Source organism: Hemibagrus wyckioides, linkage group LG11, assembly GCF_019097595.1.
Source record: "Hemibagrus wyckioides isolate EC202008001 linkage group LG11, SWU_Hwy_1.0, whole genome shotgun sequence".
Classification (NCBI taxonomy): domain Eukaryota; kingdom Metazoa; phylum Chordata; class Actinopteri; order Siluriformes; family Bagridae; genus Hemibagrus; species Hemibagrus wyckioides.
This window is the reverse complement of record NC_080720.1, coordinates 1,793,352-1,816,343: the sequence shown is the minus strand read 5'-3', so window position 1 is coordinate 1,816,343 and position 22,992 is coordinate 1,793,352. Positions and strand designations below refer to the sequence as shown.

The 22,992-nt window shown below is 51.1% G+C and overlaps 1 protein-coding gene and 1 non-coding gene across 3 annotated transcripts in view; one reads left to right on the top strand and one right to left on the bottom strand.

The window, feature by feature from the left end:
- gabrb3 (gamma-aminobutyric acid type A receptor subunit beta3) overlaps window positions 1-22,992 on the top strand; it is an 85,966-nt gene that overhangs the window by 13,898 nt on the left and 49,076 nt on the right. The window lies entirely within an intron of this gene.
- trnaq-uug (transfer RNA glutamine (anticodon UUG)) lies at window positions 15,178-15,249 on the bottom strand. The gene has a single exon. It is a non-coding gene; the product is annotated as a tRNA-Gln (tRNA).

Sequence of the window (22,992 nt, the reverse complement as noted above, 5' to 3'; positions counted from 1 at the left end):
GGAGTGTGTCGGTGTGGAGGAGTGTGTCGGTGTGGAGGAGTGTGGAGGAGTGTGTCGGTGTAGAGGAGTGTGGAGGAGTGTGTCGGTGTGGAGGAGTGTGGAGGAGTTTGTCGGTGTGGAGGAGTGTGGAGGAGTGTGTCGGTGTGGAGGAGTGTGTCGGTGTGGAGGAGTGTGGAGGAGTGTGTCGGTGTGGAGGAGTGTGGAGGAGTGTGTCGGTGTGGAGGAGTGTGGAGGAGTGTGTCGGTGTGGAGGAGTGTGGAGGAGTGTGTCGGTGTGGAGGAGTGTGGAGGAGTGTGTCGGTGTGGAGGAGTGTGGAGGAGTGTGTCGGTGTGGAGGAGTGTGTCGGTGTGGAGGAGTGTGGAGGAGTGTGTCGGTGTGGAGGAGTGTGGAGGAGTGTGTCGGTGTGGAGGAGTGTGGAGGAGTGTGGAGGAGTGTGTCGGTGTGGAGGAGTGTGTCGGTGTGGAGGAGTGTGGAGGAGTGTGTCAGTGTGGAGGGGTGTGGAGGGGTCTGTCGGTGTGGAGGAGTGTGTCGGAGTGTGTCGGTGTGGAGGGGTGTGGAGGAGTGTGTCGGTGTGGAGGAGTGTGGAGGAGTGTGTCGGTGTGGAGGAGTGTGTCGGTGTGGAGGAGTGTGTCGGTGTGGAGGAGTGTGGAGGAGTTTGTCGGTGTGGAGGAGTGTGGAGGAGTGTGTCGGTGTGGAGGAGTGTGTCGGTGTGGAGGAGTGTGGAGGAGTGTGTCGGTGTGGAGGAGTGTGGAGGAGTGTGTCGGTGTGGAGGAGTGTGGAGGAGTGTGTCGGTGTGGAGGAGTGTGGAGGAGTGTGGAGGAGTGTGGTCGGTGTGGAGGAGTGTGGAGGAGTGTGTCTTTGTGGAGGAGTGTGTCGGTGTGGAGGAGTGTGTCTTTGTGGAGGAGTGTGTCGGTGTGGAGGAGTGTGTCTTTGTGGAGGAGTGTGGAGGAGTGTGTCGGTGTGGAGGAGTGTGGAGGAGTGTGTCTGTGTGGAGGAGTGTGGAGGAGTGTGTCTGTGTGGAGGAGTGTGGAGGAGTGTGGAGGAGTGTGTCGGTGTGGAGGAGTGTGGAGGAGTGTGTCGGTGTGGAGGAGTGTGGAGGAGTGTGTCGGTGTGGAGGAGTGTGGAGGAGTGTGTCGGTGTGGAGGGGTGTGGAGGAGTGTGTCGGTGTGGAGGAGTGTGGAGGAGTGTGTCGGTGTGGAGGAGTGTGTCGGTGTGGAGGAGTGTGTCGGTGTGGAGGAGTGTGGAGGAGTGTGGAGGAGTGTGTCGGTGTGGAGGAGTGTGTCGGTGTGGAGGAGTGTGTCGGTGTGGAGGAGTGTGTCGGTGTGGAGGAGTGTGGAGGAGTGTGGAGGAGTGTGTCGGTGTGGAGGAGTGTGTCGGTGTGGAGGAGTGTGGAGGAGTGTGTCGGTGTGGAGGAGTGTGGAGGAGTGTGTCGGTGTGGAGGAGTGTGTCGGTGTGGAGGAGTGTGGAGGAGTGTGTCGGTGTGGAGGAGTGTGTCGGTGTGGAGGAGTGTGGAGGAGTGTGTCGGTGTGGAGGGGTGTGGAGGGGTCTGTCGGTGTGGAGGAGTGTGTCGGAGTGTGTCGGTGTGGAGGGGTGTGTCGGTGTGGAGGTGTGTGGAGGGGTCTGTCGGTGTGGAGGAGTGTGTCGGTGTGGAGGTGTGTGGAGGGGTCTGTCGGTGTGGAGGAGTGTGGAGGGGTCTGTCGGTGTGGAGGAGTGTGGAGGAGTGTGGAGGGGTGTGGAGGGGTCTGTCGGTGTGGAGGAGTGTGGAGGAGTGTGTCGGTGTGGAGGAGTGTGTCGGTGTGGAGGAGTGTGGAGGAGTGTGGAGGAGTGTGTCGGTGTGGAGGAGTGTGGAGGAGTGTGTCGGTGTGGAGGAGTGTGGAGGAGTGTGTCGGTGTGGAGGAGTGTGGAGGAGTGTGTCGGTGTGGAGGAGTGTGTCGGTGTTGAGGAGTGTGGAGGAGTGTGTCGGTGTGGAGGAGTGTGGAGGAGTGTGTCGGTGTGGAGGAGTGTGGAGGAGTGTGTCGGTGTGGAGGAGTGTGTCGGTGTGGAGGAGTGTGGAGGAGTGTGTCGGTGTGGAGGAGTGTGTCGGTGTGGAGGAGTGTGTCGGTGTGGAGGAGTGTGGAGGAGTGTGTCGGTGTGGAGGAGTGTGGAGGAGTGTGTCGGTGTGGAGGGGTGTGGAGGAGTGTGTCGGTGTGGAGGGGTGTGGAGGAGTGTGTCGGTGTGGAGGAGTGTGTCGGTGTGGAGGGGTGTGGAGGGGTCTGTCGGTGTGGAGGAGTGTGGAGGAGTGTGTCGGTGTGGAGGAGTGTGGAGGAGTGTGTCGGTGTGGAGGAGTGTGGAGGAGTGTGTCGGTGTGGAGGAGTGTGCAGGAGTGTGTCGGTGTGGAGGAGTGTGGAGGAGTGTGGAGGAGTGTGGAGGAGTGTGTCGGTGTGGAGGAGTGTGGAGGAGTGTGGGGGTGTGGAGGAGTGTGGAGGAGTGTGGAGGAGTGTGTCAGTGTGGAGGAGTGTGGAGGAGTGTGTCGGTGTGGAGGAGTGTGTCGGTGTGGAGGAGTGTGTCGGTGTGGAGGAGTGTGTCGGTGTGGAGGAGTGTGGAGGAGTGTGGAGGAGTGTGTCGGAGTGTGTCGGTGTGGAGGAGTGTGGAGGAGTGTGGAGGAGTGTGTCGGTGTGGAGGAGTGTGTCGGTGTGGAGGAGTGTGTCGGTGTGGAGGAGTGTGGAGGAGTGTGGAAGAGTGTGTCGGTGTGGAGGAGTGTGTCGGTGTGGAGGAGTGTGTCGGTGTGGAGGAGTGTGGAGGAGTGTGTCGGTGTGGAGGAGTGTGGAGGAGTGTGTCGGTGTGGAGGGGTGTGGAGGGGTGTGTCGGTGTGGAGGGGTGTGGAGGGGTGTGTCGGTGTGGAGGGGTGTGTCGGTGTGGAGGGGTGTGGAGGGGTCTGTCGGTGTGGAGGAGTGTGGAGGAGTGTGTCGGTGTGGAGGAGTGTGGAGGAGTGTGGAGGAGTGTGTCGGTGTGGAGGAGTGTGTCGGTGTGGAGGAGTGTGTCGGTGTGGAGGAGTGTGGAGGAGTGTGTCGGTGTGGAGGGGTGTGGAGGAGTGTGTCGGTGTGGAGGGGTGTGGAGGAGTGTGTCGGTGTGGAGGGGTGTGGAGGAGTGTGTCGGTGTGGAGGAGTGTGGAGGAGTGTGTCGGTGTGGAGGAGTGTGTCGGTGTGGAGGAGTGTGGAGGAGTGTGTCGGTGTGGAGGAGTTTGTCGGTGTGGAGGAGTGTGGAGGAGTGTGGAGGAGTGTGTCGGTGTGGAGGAGTTTGTCGGTGTGGAGGAGTGTGGAGGAGTGTGGAGGAGTGTGTCGGTGTGGAGGAGTGTGGAGGAGTTTGTCGGTGTGGAGGAGTGTGGAGGAGTGTGTCGGTGTGGAGCAGTGTGGAGGAGTGTGTCGGTGTGGAGCAGTGTGGAGGAGTGTGTCGGTGTGGAGCAGTGTGGAGGAGTGTGTCGGTGTGGAGGAGTGTGGAGGAGTGTGTCGGTGTGGAGGAGTATGGAGGAGTGTGTCGGTGTGGAGGAGTGTGTCGGTGTGGAGGAGTGTGGAGGAGTGTGGAGGAGTGTGTCGATGTGGAGGAGTGTGGAGGAGTGTGTCGGTGTGGAGGAGTGTGGAGGAGTGTGTCGGTGTGGAGGAGTGTGTCGGTGTGGAGGGGTGTGGAGGAGTGTGTCGGTGTGGAGGAGTGTGGAGGAGTGTGTCGGTGTGGAGGAGTGTGGAGGAGTGTGTCGGTGTGGAGGAGTGTGGAGGAGTGTGTCGGTGTGGAGGAGTGTGGAGGAGTGTGTCGGTGTGGAGGAGTGTGGAGGAGTGTGTCGGTGTGGAGGAGTGGGGAGGAGTGTGTCGGTGTGGAGGAGTGTGGAGGAGTGTGTCGGTGTGGAGGAGTGTGTCGGTGTGGAGGAGTGTGGAGGAGTGTGTAGGAGTGTGTAGGTGTGTAAGAGTGTGGAGGAGTGTGGAGGAGTGGGGAGGAGTGTGTCGGTGTGGAGGAGTGTGTCGGTGTGGAGGGGTGTGGAGGGGTCTGTCGGTGTGGAGGAGTGTGGAGGAGTGTGTCGGTGTGGAGGAGTGTGGAGGAGTGTGGAGGAGTGTGTCGGTGTGGAGGAGTGTGGAGGAGTGTGTCGGTGTGGAGGAGTGTGTCGGTGTGGAGGAGTGTGGAGGAGTGTGTCGGTGTGGAGGAGTGGGGAGGAGTGTGTCGGTGTGGAGGGGTGTGGAGGAGTGTGTCGGAGTGTGGAGGAGTGTGTCGGAGTGTGGAGGAGTGTGTCGGAGTGTGGAGGAGTAGTGTGTCGGTGTGGAGGAGTGTGTCGGTGTGGTGGAGTGTGTCGGTGTGGAGGAGTGTGGGGGAGTGTGTGGGTGTGGAGGAGTGTGGAGGAGAGTGTGGGGGTGGAGGGGTGTGGAGGAGTGTGTCGGTGTGGAGGGGTGTGGAGGAGTGTGGAGGAGTGTGGAGGAGTGTGTCGGTGTGGAGGGGTGTGTCGGTGTGGAGGAGTGTGGAGGAGTGTGTCGGTGTGGAGGAGTGTGGAGGAGTGTGTCGGTGTGGAGGAGTGTGGAGGAGTGTGGAGGAGTGTGGAGGAGTGTGTCGGTGTGGAGGAGTGTGGAGGAGTGTGGAGGAGTGTGGAGGAGTGTGGAGGAGTGTGTCGGTGTGGAGGAGTGTGGAGGAGTGTGTCGGTGTGGAGGAGTGTGGAGGAGTGTGTCGGTGTGGAGGAGTGTGTCGGTGTGGAGGAGTGTGTCGGTGTGGAGGAGTGTGGAGGAGTGTGTCGGTGTGGAGGGGTGTGGAGGGGTCTGTCGGTGTGGAGGAGTGTGTCGGTGTGGAGGAGTGTGTCGGGGTGTGGAGGAGTGTGTCGGGGTGTGGAGGAGTGTGGAGGAGTGTGTCGGGGTGTGGAGGAGTGTGTCGGGGTGTGGAGGAGTGTGTCGGTGTGTCGGAGTGTGTCGGAGTGTGTCGGTGTGGAGGGGTGTGGAGGGGTGTGTCGGTGTGGAGGAGTGTGTCGGTGTGGAGGAGTGTGGAGGAGTGTGTCGGTGTGGAGGAGTGTGGAGGAGTGTGGAGGAGTGTGTCGGTGTGGAGGAGTGTGGAGGGGTCTGTCGGTGTGTCGGAGTGTGTCGGTGTGGAGGGGTGTGGAGGGGTCTGTCGTTGTGTCGGAGTGTGGAGGAGTGTGTCGGTGTGGAGGAGTGTGGAGGAGTGTGGAGGAGTGTGTCGGTGTGGAGGAGTGTGGAGGAGTGTGTCTTTGTGGAGGAGTGTGTCGGTGTGGAGGAGTGTGTCTTTGTGGAGGAGTGTGGAGGAGTGTGTCGGTGTGGAGGAGTGTGGAGGAGTGTGTCGGTGTGGAGGAGTGTGGGGGAGTGTGTCTGTGTGGAGGAGTGTGTCGGTGTGGAGGAGTGTGGAGGAGTGTGTCGGTGTGGAGGAGTGTGGAGGAGTGTGTCGGTGTGGAGGAGTGTGGAGGAGTGTGTCGGTGTGGAGGAGTGTGGAGGAGTGTGTCGGTGTGGAGGGGTGTGGAGGAGTGTGTCGGTGTGGAGGAGTGTGGAGGAGTGTGTCGGTGTGGAGGAGTGTGTCGGTGTGGAGGAGTGTGTCGGTGTGGAGGAGTGTGGAGGAGTGTGGAGGAGTGTGTCGGTGTGGAGGAGTGTGTCGGTGTGGAGGAGTGTGTCGGTGTGGAGGAGTGTGGAGGAGTGTGTCGGTGTGGAGGGGTGTGGAGGAGTGTGTCGGTGTGGAGGGGTGTGGAGGAGTGTGTCGGTGTGGAGGAGTGTGTCGGTGTGGAGGAGTGTGGAGGAGTGTGTCGGTGTGGAGGGGTCTGTCGGTGTGGAGGAGTGTGGAGGAGTGTGTCGGTGTGGAGGGGTGTGGAGGGGTCTGTCGGTGTGGAGGAGTGTGGGGGAGTGTGGGGGTGGGGAGGAGTGTGTCGGTGTGGAGGAGTGTGTCGGTGTGGAGGAGTGTGTCGGTGTGGAGGGGTGTGGAGGAGTGTGTCGGTGTGGAGGGGTGTGGAGGGGTGTGGAGGAGTGTGTCGGTGTGGAGGAGTGTGTCGGTGTGGAGGAGTGTGGAGGGGTGTGGAGGGGTGTGTCGGTGTGGAGGAGTGTGGAGGAGTGTGTCGGTGTGGAGGAGTGTGTCGGTGTGGAGGAGTGTGTCGGTGTGGAGGAGTGTGGAGGAGTGTGTCGGTGTGGAGGGGTGTGGAGGAGTGTGTCGGTGTGGAGGAGTGTGGAGGGGTGTGTCGGTGTGGAGGAGTGTGTCGGTGTGGAGGAGTGTGTCGGTGTGGAGGAGTGTGTCGGTGTGGAGGAGTGTGGAGGAGTGTGGAGGAGTGTGTCGGTGTGGAGGAGTGTGTCGGAGTGTGTCGGTGTGGGGGGGTGTGTCGGTGTGGATGGGTGTGGAGGGGGCTGTCGGTGTGGAGGAGTGTGTCGGTGTGGAGGAGTGTGGAGGAGTGGGGGGGGGTGTGTCGGGGTGGGGAGGGGTGTGTGGGAGTGTGGAGGAGTGTGGAGGAGTGTGGAGGAGTGTGGAGGAGTGTGGAGGAGTGGGGAGGAGTGTGTCGGTGTGTCGGAGTGTGTCGGAGTGTCGGAGTGTGTGGGAGGGTGTCGGAGTGTGGAGGAGTGTGTCGGAGTGTGTCGGAGTGTGGAGGAGTGTGTCGGAGTGTGGAGGAGTGTGTCGGAGTGTGGAGGAGTGTGTCGGAGTGTGGAGGAGTGTGTCGGAGTGTGGAGGAGTGTGTCGGAGTGTGTCGGTGTGGAGGAGTGTGTCGGTGTGGAGGAGTGTGTCGGTGTGGAGGAGTGTGTCGGTGTGGAGGAGTGTGTCGGTGTGGAGGGGTGTGGAGGAGTGTGTCGGTGTGGAGGAGTGTGGAGGAGTGTGTCGGTGTGGAGGGGTGTGGAGGAGTGTGTCGGTGTGGAGGAGTGTGGAGGAGTGTGTCGGTGTGGAGGGGTGTGGAGGAGTGTGTCGGTGTGGAGGGGTGTGGAGGAGTGTGGAGGAGTGTGGAGGAGTGTGTCGGTGTGGAGGAGTGTGTCGGTGTGGAGGAGTGTGGAGGAGTGTGGAGGAGTGTGGAGGAGTGTGTCGGTGTGGAGGAGTGTGGAGGAGTGTGGAGGAGTGTGTCGGAGTGTGGAGGAGTGTGGAGGAGTGTGTCGGTGTGGAGGAGTGTGTCGGTGTGGAGGAGTGTGTCGGTGTGGAGGAGTGTGGAGGAGTGTGTCGGTGTGTGGAGGGGTGTGGAGGAGTGTGTCGGTGTGGAGGAGTGTGGAGGAGTGTGTCGGTGTGGAGGGGTGTGGAGGAGTGTGTCGGTGTGGAGGGGTGTGGAGGAGTGTGTCGGTGTGGAGGGGTGTGGAGGAGTGTGGAGGAGTGTGGAGGAGTGTGTCGGTGTGGAGGAGTGTGTCGGTGTGGAGGAGTGTGGAGGAGTGTGGAGGAGTGTGGAGGAGTGTGTCGGTGTGGAGGAGTGTGGAGGAGTGTGGAGGAGTGTGTCGGTGTGGAGGAGTGTGGAGGAGTGTGGAGGAGTGTGGAGGAGTGTGTCGGAGTGTGGAGGAGTGTGTCGGAGTGTGGAGGAGTGTGTCGGAGTGTGGAGGAGTGTGGAGGAGTGTGTCGGTGTGGAGGAGTGTGTCGGTGTGGAGGAGTGTGTCGGTGTGGAGGAGTGTGGAGGAGTGTGTCGGTGTGTGGAGGAGTGTGGAGGAGTGTGTCGGTGTGGAGGAGTGTGGAGGAGTGTGTCGGTGTGGAGGGGTGTGGAGGAGTGTGTCGGTGTGGAGGGGTGTGGAGGAGTGTGTCGGTGTGGAGGGGTGTGGAGGAGTGTGGAGGAGTGTGGAGGAGTGTGGAGGAGTGTGTCGGAGTGTGTCGGTGTGGAGGAGTGTGGAGGAGTGTGGAGGAGTGTGTCGGTGTGGAGGAGTGTGTCGGTGTGGAGGAGTGTGGAGGAGTGTGGAGGAGTGTGTCGGTGTGGAGGAGTGTGGAGGAGTGTGTCGGTGTGGAGGGGTGTGGAGGAGTGTGTCGGTGTGTCGGGGTGTGGAGGAGTGTGGAGGAGTGTGGAGGAGTGTGTCGGTGTGGAGGAGTGTGTCGGTGTGGAGGAGTGTGGAGGAGTGTGGAGGAGTGTGGAGGAGTGTGGAGGAGTGTGTCGGTGTGGAGGAGTGTGGAGGAGTGTGTCGGAGTGTGTCGGAGTGTGGAGGAGTGTGTCGGAGTGTGGAGGAGTGTGTCGGAGTGTGGAGGAGTGTGTCGGAGTGTGGAGGAGTGTGTCGGAGTGTGGAGGAGTGTGTCGGTGTGGAGCAGTGTGGAGGAGTGTGTCGGTGTGGAGGAGTGTGTCGGAGTGTGTCGGAGTGTGTCGGAGTGTGTCGGAGTGTGTCGGTGTGGAGGAGTGTGTCGGAGTGTGGAGGAGTGTGGAGGAGTGTGGAGGAGTGTGGAGGAGTGTGTCGGAGTGTGGAGGAGTGTGTCGGTGTGGAGGAGTGTGTCGGTGTGGAGGAGTGTGGAGGAGTGTGGAGGAGTGTGGAGGAGTGTGGAGGAGTGTGTCGGTGTGGAGGGGTGTGGAGGAGTGTGTCGGTGTGGAGGGGTGTGGAGGAGTGTGTCGGTGTGGAGGGGTGTGGAGGAGTGTGGAGGAGTGTGGAGGAGTGTGTCGGTGTGGAGGAGTGTGTCGGTGTGGAGGAGTGTGGAGGAGTGTGTAGGAGTGTGTCGGTGTGGAGGAGTGTGGAGGAGTGTGGAGGAGTGTGGAGGAGTGTGTCGGTGTGGAGGAGTGTGGAGGAGTGTGTCGGTGTGGAGGAGTGTGGAGGAGTGTGTCGGTGTGGAGGGGTGTGGAGGAGTGTGTCGGTGTGGAGGGGTGTGGAGGAGTGTGGAGGAGTGTGGAGGAGTGTGCCGGTGTGGAGGAGTGTGTCGGTGTGGAGGAGTGTGGAGGAGTGTGGAGGAGTGTGGAGGAGTGTGTCGGTGTGGAGGAGTGTGGAGGAGTGTGGAGGAGTGTGGAGGAGTGTGGAGGAGTGTGTCGGAGTGTGGAGGAGTGTGTCGGAGTGTGGAGGAGTGTGTCGGAGTGTGGAGGAGTGTGTCGGAGTGTGGAGGAGTGTGTCGGAGTGTGTCGGTGTGGAGGAGTGTGTCGGTGTGGAGGAGTGTGTCGGTGTGGAGGAGTGTGGAGGAGTGTGTCGGTGTGTCGGTGTGGAGGAGTGTGTCGGAGTGTGTCGGTGTGGAGGGGTGTGGAGGAGTGTGGAGGAGTGTGGAGGAGTGTGTCGGTGTGGAGGAGTGTGTCGGTGTGGAGGAGTGTGGAGGAGTGTGGAGGAGTGTGGAGGAGTGTGTCGGTGTGGAGGAGTGTGGAGGAGTGTGGAGGAGTGTGGAGGAGTGTGTCGGTGTGGAGGAGTGTGGAGGAGTGTGGAGGAGTGTGGAGGAGTGTGTCGGTGTGGAGGAGTGTGTCGGTGTGGAGGAGTGTGGAGGAGTGTGGAGGAGTGTGTCGGTGTGGAGGAGTGTGGAGGAGTGTGTCGGTGTGGAGGAGTGTGTCGGTGTGGAGGAGTGTGTCGGTGTGGAGGAGTGTGGAGGAGTGTGTCGGTGTGGAGGAGTGTGGAGGAGTGTGTCGGTGTGGAGGAGTGTGTCGGTGTGGAGGAGTGTGTCGGTGTGGAGGAGTGTGGAGGAGTGTGTCGGTGTGGAGGGGTGTGGAGGAGTGTGTCGGTGTGGAGGAGTGTGTCGGTGTGGAGGAGTGTGTCGGTGTGGAGGAGTGTGGAGGAGTGTGTCGGTGTGGAGGAGTGTGGAGGAGTGTGTCGGTGTGGAGGAGTGTGGAGGAGTGTGGAGGAGTGTGTCGGTGTGGAGGAGTGTGGAGGAGTGTGGAGGAGTGTGTCGGTGTGGAGGGGTGTGGAGGGGTCTGTCGGTGTGTCGGAGTGTGTCGGTGTGGAGGGGTGTGGAGGGGTCTGTCGTTGTGTCGGAGTGTGTCGGAGTGTGTCGGTGTGGAGGGGTGTGGTGGAGTGTGTCGGTGTGGAGGAGTGTGTCGGTGTGGAGGGGTGTGGAGGGGTCTGTCGGTGTGGAGGAGTGTGGAGGAGTGTGGAGGAGTGTGGAGGAGTGTGTCGGTGTGGAGGAGTGTGGAGGAGTGTGTCGGTGTGGAGGGGTGTGGAGGAGTGTGTCGGTGTGGAGGGGTGTGGAGGAGTGTGTCGGTGTGGAGGAGTGTGTCGGTGTGGAGGAGTGTGGAGGAGTGTGTCGGTGTGGAGGGGTGTGGAGGAGTGTGTCGGTGTGGAGGGGTGTGGAGGAGTGTGTCGGTGTGGAGGAGTGTGGAGGAGTGTGTCGGTGTGGAGGGGTGTGGAGGAGTGTGTCGGTGTGGAGGAGTGTGGAGGAGTGTGTCGGTGTGGAGGAGTGTGGAGGAGTGTGTCGGTGTGGAGGAGTGTGTCGGTGTGGAGGAGTGTGTCGGTGTGGAGGAGTGTGTCGGTGTGGAGGAGTGTGTCGGTGTGGAGGAGTGTGGAGGAGTGTGTCGGTGTGGAGGAGTGTGGAGGAGTGTGTCGGTGTGGAGGGGTGTGGAGGAGTGTGTCGGTGTGGAGGAGTGTGGAGGAGTGTGTCGGTGTGGAGGAGTGTGGAGGAGTGTGTCGGTGTGGAGGGGTGTGGAGGAGTGTGGCGGTGTGGAGGAGTGTGGCGGTGTGGAGGAGTGTGTCGGTGTGGAGGGGTGTGGAGGGGTCTGTCGGTGTGGAGGAGTGTGGAGGAGTGTGGAGGGGTGTGGAGGGGTCTGTCAGTGTGGAGGAGTGTGTCGGGGTGTGGAGGAGTGTGGAGGAGTGTGTCGGGGTGTGGAGGAGTGTGTCGGGGTGTGGAGGAGTGTGTCGGGGTGTGGAGGAGTGTGTCGGTGTGGAGGGGTGTGGAGGGGTGTGTCGGTGTGGAGGAGTGTGTCGGTGTGGAGGAGTGTGGCGGTGTGGAGGAGTGTGGAGGGGTGTGGAGGGGTGTGGGGGTGTGGAGGAGTGTGGAGGAGTGTGGAGGAGTGTGTCGGTGTGGGGGAGTGTGTGGGTGTGGAGGAGTGTGGAGGAGTGTGTCGGTGTGGAGGAGTGTGTCGGTGTGGAGGAGTGTGGAGGAGTGTGTCGGTGTGGAGGAGTGTGGAGGAGTGTGTCGGTGTGGAGGGGTGTGGAGGAGTGTGTCGGTGTGGAGGAGTGTGTCGGTGTGGAGGAGTGTGTCGGTGTGGAGGGGTGTGGAGGGGTCTGTCGGTGTGGAGGAGTGTGGAGGAGTGTGGAGGGGTGTGGAGGGGTCTGTCGGTGTGGAGGAGTGTGTCGGTGTGGAGGAGTGTGGAGGAGTGTGTCGGTGTGGAGGAGTGTGTCGGTGTGGAGGAGTGTGTCGGTGTGGAGGGGTGTGGAGGGGTGTGTCGGTGTGGAGGGGTGTGGAGGGGTGTGTCGGTGTGGAGGAGTGTGTCGGTGTGGAGGAGTGTGTCGGTGTGGAGGAGTGTGGAGGGGTGTGGAGGGGTGTGTCGGTGTGGAGGAGTGTGGAGGGGTGTGGAGGGGTGTGTCGGTGTGGAGGAGTGTGTCGGTGTGGAGGAGTGTGGAGGAGTGTGTCGGTGTGGAGGGGTGTGGAGGAGTGTGTCGGTGTGGAGGAGTGTGGAGGGGTGTGGAGGGGTGTGTCGGTGTGGAGGAGTGTGTCGGTGTGGAGGAGTGTGTCGGTGTGGAGGAGTGTGTCGGTGTGGAGGAGTGTGGAGGAGTGTGGAGGAGTGTGTCGGTGTGGAGGAGTGTGTCGGAGTGTGTCGGTGTGGAGGGGTGTGTCGGTGTGGATGGGTGTGGAGGGGTCTGTCGGTGTGGAGGAGTGTGTCGGTGTGGAGGAGTGTGGAGGAGTGTGGAGGGGTGTGTCGGAGTGTGGAGGGGTGTGTCGGAGTGTGGAGGAGTGTGGAGGAGTGTGGAGGAGTGTGGAGGAGTGTGTCGGAGTGTGGAGTCGTTGAGCATCAGGCGTCTGTGCAGATTGAAGATTCTCAAAGGGTTCTGCAACCAAAATCGTTCAGTCTACTGATCAACATATGAGTTCAGTGGACAGATGGGCAGATGGGCAGATGGACAGATGGGCAGATGAGATAACTCGCTCATATGGTGTTGAACAGTTCACTTGTCACAGCCAATCACAGAGCAGGACGCTGAGCAGCACTGAGCTGAAGTGATGGTTCCTGTGCTGGTTCCTGAAGGTGATTCATTTCCTCTAGCAGCATGTCCTGGAGTGTTTTATTCCTTTTACACCACGACAATCATTACACTCTGTTATTCCTTCATATTTCATCCACTTTAGTTATAGTGTCTCTTATAGCAGCTATAAACATTCATTTCCCTCACCAGCCTCTCTCTATTCTCTCACTTCAAGCTAAAAATAAATAAATAAATAAACAAATAAAAATCCGCTTGTCATGTTACCGAATAACCGCAAAGAAACCTAACCTCTGACCGTTACAATGCTCTGACACTGGAGACTCCTTCCATAAACGTTACATAAACAATGATACTTCATAATAGTGTTTTTAATCTGTTGCTATAGCAACGATCAATATATCAGAATGTTACGTATCACATTAATATAAATCTCAGATGCTCCTACAGAGAACACCTAGTGACCGATCAGAGCCCAGAACTCTGGTGAAGGTGACACAATTCTGATATAGAGCCTAAAAATTAAAATATTCAAATATTTAAAAAAAAAAGCAATCATAAAAGGAGTTAAGTGGACAGTTCATTTCCTGGTCTTTGTATCCGACTCATTTCCTCTTACTGTGACCGTCGCTAAGGAATGTTGGATAGTAATTACTGACCAGATCCTTAATTAGTCATGTTTATTATCTCAAAATTACCGCTCTGTGGGCTAATTTCTTTAACTCTGCCGCAGTGATGTTTTTATCAATTCGTTTATTTATAAATGAAACTGCAGATGATCCTGCATCAGAAATCTTTTATTCAGCTGAGCGGCTCAACAGAAAACAAAACAAAAAAAAAATCACAGAAAGGAATAATCATAAAACATAAAAGTCCTCAGGTTAAACAATTAAATAACGATTTTAAAAAATCAATTAAATGAAATTAAAATACATGAGAGTATATTGTTAAAAAGTAATAAACCTTTTCAAGAATTAAATGAGAACAACGAAGTAAAAGGGTAGGAAATAGATATTCAAGTAATGAAGAAATTAAACAGGAAGTGAGCATCGATTTTTTAAAAAAAAGAAGCTTTTTTGTGGAAGTTAACTTTTTAAAACTTTTAAGAGGTGTGAAGAAAATGAGCTTCATCATTTTGTATTATTACACGATTATGTAAAAGCATTAAGGATTAAAACGAAGACATAAAAAGAAACTGGAAACAATGGAGTACATTATTATTATATTACATGGATTATAATACATATAGTGTTAATGCACTTTTTTTTTTACAAAGCCCTTTATAACAGTTAACTAGCGCATGAAGCGGGCGGTGATTTAAACCGTGGGGTTAATGTGAGCTTTGTTCTGAGGTAAAGAAATCCAGGTCGTATTGTTTCTTCCTTCCTTTTTCATTCTCTGTGATTTATTAAGTCAGGAAGCATGAAGACTTGTACATGAGCATGCAGAGTGAATAATTCAGTACGCGTGGATCATCACTGAATAATGAGACACATGCTGGAGGAAACACTGAGCACGCTCTGGAGATGGAACCCACGACACACTCATTCAGAAAGATCAGGTGATGAGCTCTAAACCCATTCAAACACAACAGAAGACACGTTTTCCTGTCGAGTGCCTGAAAGGTGTGAATCAGGACCTGGATCCCAGTTAAACCACCCCTCAGACAAGACAAAGAAATATGTGACCATACCACAGGCCACCCCTACAGCAGCTACAGTGTGATAAACTCAATTCTATTCTATTCAATTCAGTTCAATTGATATAGTGCCTTTTACAATGGACATTGTCTCAAAGCAGCTTTACAAAAGAAGAGAAACAGAGAAAGGAGAGAAAAAAAATGAATAAATAAATAATTAAATTAAATTATTAAACTATTTTATCCCATTTTATCCCTAATGAGAAGCATGTGGCAACGGTGGCAAGGAAAAACTCCCTGAGATGATATGAAGAAGAAACCTTGAGTGGAACCAGGCTCAGAAGGGAACCCATCCTCATCTGTGTGACAGTGGACAGTAAATAATGTAACTGTAACTGATTAATGTCCTTTCTATAACAGCAATCAATGGCCCAGGAGGAACTATTAGGTCAGCGTAGTTTCTGAGGTCATTTTAGACACTAATTCCTTGCTGTCACAAGCTGACAGATGAAATGGCAGATCTGTGATGGTGTGAAAGTCCCCAAGTGGCTCTGTCCATGGCTGTCTTCTGGTCACAGGCTGTCCACACATAACCATCCACAGCATCAGTGAGCACCACCAAGTGACGAGACTCTGACCAGGGGTAGAGGCAGTGGTCACACTGGAACTCAGAACACTGGGAGCTCAGGAGGAACTGTATAGCTCGACAGAGAAAGACAGAGAGAGAAAGAGAAAGATATTAAGTATGCTTCTGATCATGTGATGTTTCAGGACAATGCAGATTATGTGTAAAGTGCAGGCAGGGACTCCGGCAAGACTAACTATGACAGCATAATTAAAAGGGAGAGCCAGAAGGTGATGGACATGAAGGCTTCCTGGGACATAAACCGTCCAACCACTTCACAGTCAGTTACCTGAGTGACCATGTGAGGGTGGTAACATGACAGCATCCAAACATCCCAGTACACCAAACACAGCTTGGAGGTGCTGGGGCTTGAACCAAAATGGACCCATAGCTGTAACTACTTGAGCCCCCGAAGCCCCCCCACCCCCCCGGGGGGCTTGAACCAAAATGTCCTGATCAATGACCCAGACATTTAACCACTTGAGCTCCACCTTTTATTAAGTTAAGTAAAGGGACAAGGTTTGAACTCGGATTCAAAGTCCAGAGTGCTAACCATTACACCATGGGACGAGATGCACAAAGGCCCTAGCTCCTAGCCCCTAACTCATAATCATTCATCTTTAACCCTTAACACCAAATCTTTAACATTTAACCCCTTACCCATAGCCACTAGCCCCTAAACCCCTAACCTTTTTTAATCTCTGACCCCTAACCCATAGCCCCTAATGCTTAAGCCTAACAAAAAAACTTTAAGCCTTACCCCTAACCCTTAGTTAATTAGTCATATGTACATTACTGCAAAGTGAAATTCTTTCTTTGCATATCCTATCCTTGGGTGTTGGGGTCAGAGCGCAGGGTGAGCCATAATTGCAGCACGGCCTTGCTTCTGGTCCTAGAGCCTTAACCACTTGAGCTACAGTAAGTTAAGTAATAGGACAAGGTCCCACCGAGATTTGAACTCGGATCACTGGATTCAAAGTCCAGAGTGCTAACCATTACACCATGGGACCAGGTGTGTAAAGTCACTAGTCCCTAGCCTTTAACCCCTAACTCTAAACCATTAATCCTTAGCCCTTAATCCCTAACCCTTTGCCATTAACCCTTAGCCCCAAGCCCCTAACCACTGGCATGTACTTCCTAGACTTCAACCCTAAACCCTTAACATCATAAACTGAACTCATGCGTAGCTCCACCCCCAAAAACCAGTTTTATAATCAACACGTGATGAAGTAGAGTTACTCCGCAATGAACTCAACTGATTTTTAATTAATGAAAGCATTTCATTATACTTTTTTATCCGTTTAGAGTTACATTTAGATGCTATATAAGGTGTTATATATGGTATATAAGGCGGCGATGTTGTGAGGTGACCCTGTAAAGACGTTGCTGGTCTACTGATTGATTAAAGTTCTGCAGTGAGACACTCGTGTGTCAGTTTCTTCTCATCACGTCCTCCACTAATGATCCAAACTTGCTTTATTTGAGAAAGAGGAAGGGATTTACGTTTGTAAATTTCTATCAGCGGTGTAGCTTTAGTCACTCCACCTGATTGATGCTAACAGTAAAAGTATTCATCATAATATCCTGTAAAATATTGTGTACAAAGCAGAAGCTGACAGCATGTGGAAGATTTATCGACGTCCTTTAAAGACATAGTCAGCGAGCTCTTGGGTTCTTCTTAGTGTTCCTTCTAATATCCAGGATTCTTTGATTCGTCTCTGTGACTGAATATTAAACCATCTCTCTGTCAGTGAATAATAAATGAACAGCTGCAAGTTTAGCGGTGGAAGCTGAAGAAGATTTGGCTCACAGAAGCTTGTTTCTTCATTTATTTATTCATCCTGGGCTTCGTAGAGACACACGGACAACATCCCAGTCCCTGAGCCCCAGCCTTAATTAGCACTAATGAAAGCTGATTTCTTTCACTTACTGTCTTTTTTTTTTATCAGGGATATAATCTCAGCTTTTTATAGCGGTTATAACTGCTACAGCTCTTCAGTAAAATCATTAACTGTTTGCATTTATTTTAACCCTGAAATCCACATGACGCATCATGCTAATGCGAAGCCCGGGGCTGGAAACTGTAAAGACGCTCGGAATTTAAATATAGAACGAATGCTGCTCACATTCAGGAAGGAAGAAAGGAGAATTAGATATACATATCTATATATGTTTTTTTTGTTTGTTTTTTTAATAAAGTACCCCAGGAACATCTCTACATCTTTAACTTCATTGAATATGCGTGAATATGCAAATTAGGAGCACCTTCAATACAACCATTATCTAGCGATTCTGCTCATATTCTATGCTCAGAAGATTTATTTTATAAATAAATCAATAAATACATAATCATTTTACTATGTGAACTGTTCTAATATAAGGTTCATTAATTTATTAAAAAAATATAATAATATTTTGGTTATTTATTGGAACCACAGAGGATTAATAAAATTTATCTTGGATTTTATCATTTTAAATTATCCCCAAAAACACAAAAATATTTCTTTTTTTAAATTTTGTTGTATTTTTTTTTTATAGAACATAATAATAATAATAATAATAATAATAATAATAATAACCCTTAGGCCATAACCCATAACCCTTGACCACTATCCCTTAGCCCCTAGCCCCTAACCCTTAGTCCCTTAACCCCTGAACCTAGTTCCTAGTCTTTACCCCTTAACCCTTAACCCGTAATCCTTAGACCCTATCCCGTAGACCTTAACCCTGAACCCTAAACCCGTAACTTTTAACCATTAATCTTTAACCCTTAACCCCTAACCCATAGCCACTAGCCCTTAGCCCCTAACCCCTAAACGTAGTTCCTAGTTTTTAACCCTTAACCCTTAGGCCCTATCCCTTAACCCTGAACCCTAAACCCCTAACCTGTAACTCTTAAACATTAATCTTTAATAATAATATTATATTTTAATATTAGTGATTGTTCTGATTCTTCAGTTGTCTTCCGTGTTGAAAATCCGTGTCATGTTGAAAATGGAGCAGCGTTCCATAAAAACCAATTAAAGCAAATCTGGGTCTGAAGAACTGGGCTGCCGGAGAAAAACAAAGGACAGAACTGGTTCTGTAGAGACATCGTTTTCTGGTGGAACCTTTTCACTGGTTGCTGTGGTGTAAATGGTTTATTTTAGGGAAAGTTTTCACGAGGAAACGAAACCCTGGTTGTTCTGAGGCGTCGAGGATCTTTTCCTCTACTCGCTCAGGACCAGGCTGTGAAATAGGTTTTGATGTGAAGGATTTATTCGTTTTTTTGAGTGTTGCTGCTTAATCGAGTAACAGATCGAACCTGAGAGATGAAAATCCGTTTATTAAATATTAAAATGCCACTTCCTGTCAGCGTCTCAAGCCCGCTGTCTGAGTGAAGCTCAATCACACTGAGATGATGCGTATAGACACTCGGGACTCCGGAGGATTTCATCCACCGCTAGCTGCAGGATCGATGATAGACCCTGTGTGTCTGATAATAAGCTTTCCTTTGAAATAAAATCAGAACTTCAGGCTCGCTCAAGATGTTTAAATGGAGCACCAATCCTGCATTCTGATTGGTCGGAAAGTGTGGGTTAATTCTCTATAACACCAGCTCTGGCTTTCTATAAGCTTTCTGTGAGGAAGTGTTAATTTATTTAACTTTTATAGAAGGAGTCTCCAGTGTCAGTAGTTTATAAAAGTCAGCTGTAGTTTCTTTTACATCAAATAGATACTCTGGTGAGGGAACATCTGTCTACAGCTGCTATAGCGTAAGTGAAAAAGGAGCTAACTCATTTCATGTAGCTATAAATGGATAAAAACATATGCAGTCATTTCAGTAGCAGAAATGATAACATTTATTAAATTGCTGTGGTATAAGAGGAATAAATCACTACAGGACATGTCGTTACTTGAAAATAATCAATGTCAGGATAGTAATCATTTTACTGTAACACACACACACATTCCGTATTTAGAACAGTCACTGCGTGCCTCTGAATATAGATAACATTTCATGCTAAATTTATCCAATCTTAGCAGGTAATATTATCCTTTCACTGCATAGACACTTGCTTTTTATTAAATTTAAAGCACAAGGGTTGCCAGATCTAGAATCCACCTCAGTTAAATCAATACTTCTCGAACAGACCTAAACCTAGCAGGAACTGAAAAAAGATACACATTTTCCACATTTCTTTTTAGTTTTCCCTCTAAATACATGAAATACATGAAGTCCACTAAGGTCCATACATGTCTGATCTCTACTAGTGTCATTATTATCCTCTCCAAATTCCTGCTTTCCCCCTCCAAGTCTCAAGATAACTTGCAGTAGAACTGGTTCTGTGCATCATAGACACAAGTTCACGTTCCCTTTGTTTATCACAACTTTCCGTTATAATGCGATAAATTAAGATCTTGCTTTGTCTGATATAGTTTGGGGTGAAAACTGAGCACATGGCAACCCTGTTTGGGATGGTGATTGTTGATTGGCTGACGTGAACCAATAGCAGTCAGTTATTTAAGCGAGCCTGTCATGTGACTTAAAAACGTAAAATCAGAAATAGGAGATGTAAGTGTGTGTGTGTGTGTGTGTCTGTGTGTGAATTCTATATTTGAGCATCAGTCCACTCTGGCTGAAGCTATAAACCATGATGAGAGAGCATTTCACACACACACACACACACGTGCGCATGAGTTGGCTTGGAGCATGTGCCTAGTGAAAGCTGTTGTCTTAGAAACCAATATCATCTTCAGTCAGTGTCTGAAAGTGTTTGTGGCACTTAGGTGAAGAGGGAAGCTGCAGGAAACAGGAAGGATTTATGAAAATTACTGTTTTCTCAGCATGAAGCAATAAAAACCATATCATCAGTCTGGAAAAAACACACACACAGAAACACAACGCTGCAGCTCGTGCTCCTCTGTCACCATCACAACACACAGAGGTCAGGCTGAGGAAACAACATCTCAATTATGTCTCAGTCTCGTTTCAGTGACGTTTCATCTGTGTCAGCCTCTCTTCAGAGTCTCATCTGTGTCTCATTAATGTCTCATCAGCATCTCATTGGTGTCTCAACACCATCTCATCAGTGTCTCGTCAATGTCTCATCAGTATCTCATCAGCGTGTCTATTCAACGTCACATCATCAGATGAAATCAGTGTCTCATCAACTTCTCATCATGAGCATCTCATCACCATCTCATCAGTGTCTCATTAATGTCTTATCAGGATTTTATCAGAGATCAGTGTCTCATCAACTTCTCATCATAAGATGAGATGAGATCATCTCATCACTGTCTCATCAGTGTTGCATGAATGTGGCTTTAGTGTCTCATCAGCATCTTGTCAGTGTCCCATCAAGTTCTCACCACCATCTCAGTGCTGTCTCATTTATGTCTCATCATTGTCTCATCGACATCTTGACAGCATCTTGTCAGTGTCTCATCAGCATCTTGCCAGTGTCTCATCACCATATGGCCAGCATCTGGTGTTTTATCTGCATCTCGCTGGTATCTCGCTTTTGTATTGTCAGTATCTCATCAGTGTCTTATCAGTGTGTCACCAGTATCTGTAGGGGAAGTGGTGGCTCACATAGTTAAGGCTCTGGGTCACTGATCAGAAGGTCGGGGGTTCAAGTCTCAGTACTGTCAAGCTACCACTGTTGGGTCCTTGAGCAAGGCCCTTTACCCTCCCTGCTCCAGGGGCGCTGTATCATGGCTGACCCTGTGCTCTGACCCCAGCTTCCTAATAAGTGGTGGCTCAAGTGGTTAAGGCTCTGGGTTGTTGACTGGAAGATCAGGGGTTCAAGAACCCTTGGCGGGTTCACCGCCAAGCTGCCACTGTTGGGCCGAGACACTGATGAGATGGTGTTGAGACACAGAGGCTGAGCAAGCCTCTCTGCTCCAGGGGTGCCGTATCATGGCTGATACCATCAGTGTCTCACCAGCATCTTATCAGCATCTCATCTGTGTCTCATCTGCATCTCGCCAGCATTTCACCAGCATACCTTTTCCCTGAGGTACAGTAAAGCAGGTGTGGGTCTGTTACTCCACCGTTACATCACCCCGGAAAATACACAACATGGAACCATGAATCATTCCCAGCTCTGTGTTCCAGTCTGGAGCAGAGAGAGATTCATCTTACAGTGAATTCCACGCTCTTACAGCTTGCTTCCTGTTAGCTTACGGCTGCATTTATACGCCAATGACGTGATGTCATATTCACTTTTTATTTTAAATTCCAGGTACATTAACATTAATAACGTCGTCATAGTGATGTCAAGAGCAAATCTATTTCCTTCATATGTCTGAGTCTCAATTTCTTAAATCCTAAAGAAATTAGATGAAGCTATAACTCCAAATGATCGCGTGTTTGATTCTTCGGATCAATCCTGTGTCCTGAGGCTTCTTCACTTCCCTGAAGTTTAATAATAATAATAATAATACATTTTATTTGTGGGCACCTTACAAACTCTCAAGGTCATCTTACAAAAAATACATTTAACACACGGCATAATATAAAACATACAATAGACAACAGAATAATATAATAAAATATTTAAAAAGTAAAGTAATAAAAGAAAACAGTGAACAAGTTCAAACATAAAATGCAGTTCTAAACATGTAAGTTTTGAGTCTGGATTTAAAGGTTGTCAGAGAGTCTATACTTCTGATGTCAGCAGGAAGACTGTTCCAAAGGCGGGGTGCAGAGCAACTGAATGCTCTGAAAGCCCTATGGGGGACAGTGGAGCTGCTGGTGTGGTGAGCTGGTTAGCAGAACAGGATCTGAGTGTACGAGAAGGTGTGTATAATTGGAGAAAGTCAGACAGATATGGTGGAGCAAGATTATGAAGAGCCTTGAAAGTGAATAGTAGAATTTTATAATCAATACGGAACTTCACAGGAAGCCAGTGAAGCTGGTGAAGAACTGGCGTGATATGATTAATAGAAGTTTGAGTAATAATGCGAGCTGTAGAGTTCTGTACCAGTTGATGTTTATGAAGAATTTTTGAAGGGAAACCAAACAGAACGAAGTTACAGTAATCTAAGCGTGATGTGAAACAAGGGCATGGACTAAAATGGCAGTACTGTGCTGTGTCAAGATTGGGCAGAGGCGATTAATATTGTGGAGGTGAAAGTATGCAGACCGAGTAACATTATTAACATGAACCTCTAAAGAAAAGTGTGCTATCAAGGATGACACCCAAACTCTTTACCTGAGGAGAAGGAAGAACAATGGAATTGTCAATATTTAATAAAAAACTATCAACTTTGGCTAAGGTGGACTTAGAGCCAATGAGAAGGACTTCTCTTATAAAAGAGACAGTCCGGGTTTTCAGAGGAGCAAGACCATTGAGCAGGGTATGAAGACCATTGTTGTAGTGGAAGACGAGGTCGTCAGTGGTGAGTAAATCCTCAGTTCCAGGCAGGCTGTTGATCCCATTAGAAAGAAGAGATAAATCAATGTTTTTAATATTGCGGAAAGAAACTGAACGTGACTGTTCTAGTTGGTATAAGGTAAAACTGATACTGAAAGATATCAGCACGTGATCAGAGAATGGAACTGAAGAACGAGGCACAAGGCCAGAACAGCAAATCAAGTCCAAAATATGCCCTTTCAAATGAGTTGGGAAATCTATGAATTGTTGGAGACCAAAACTATCCAGACAAGATAAGAAGTCCCTGGTGAGAACATTGGTGGTATTGTCCATATGTGTATTAAAATCTCACAACAATAATATGTTTGGAGATATTGCACTTAAGTGAGTAAGAAATGTGGCAAATTCATTTAGAAAGTCAGTGTTTGGCTTAGGTGGGAGATATATAGTTGCAACAATGATAGGGTGACAAGTTGGTCCTGTCAGTCTAGATACTATGCTTTCAAATGAGGGAAACACCGGTACTGACACAGACGAGACTTTCCACTTCTCGCAATAACAAACCCAGGAGGAGTAGATTCATTCAATTGTGAAAAGTCATTAGGCTGTTGCCAAGTTTCAGTCGAATACAAAAAGTCAAATTTACGGTCCATCAGGAGATCTTTCACAAGATAACCCTTGTTCGTAAGGGAGCGGATGTTGAATAGGCCAAAGATGATATTGGCGTTGTCGTGTTTGACAGTGTCATTAGCTGACCTGGCTAGGCTAGCTAAAACACAGTGGTTAACTTCCCGACCAGTGTTTCTTAAGGGGTGACGAGTTGAAGACCAGAAAGATTTTGTAGTCTTGGAGTCATCATAGTGAAAACTCCTACGGGACCCACGGTGGATGTATTTCCGACGAGGGTGATGAACGATGTCCAAGTGAAGTTGTAAAGCCGGTGTCAGCTCCGACAGGTGGAACCGTAGTTGCAGGAGCTCAGCCGCAGAATATTGAATTACTGCTGTCAGTGGATGAAATATGAGAGACAATGCAGTCCAAACGAGCACAGTCCACACAAACGGCTTATTAATCCACATTGTTTCAGGAAATAAACATGAACCAGCGTATGCTTTTTGTCAGTGGCAGCGATAAATGTAGCAGGAACCAACAAACAGGTAATCCAACACAGGCACTAAAGGCAGAACTGAACTAATAAAATAGGACATATTAGTCCAAAGCTTACGTTAAAAAACAATAAAAGAATAATAAGAATAATAGAATAAATGCACCTCCGGAGAGCAGCAGCAGCTAACAGCGCCAGTGTTCACTCAACCGCAGTTTGAAAGCATTGTCGGTATTTATATAGTGAAAGTTCCTCACTTCCTGTATGTAAGGAAGTAAGAGTAGCTT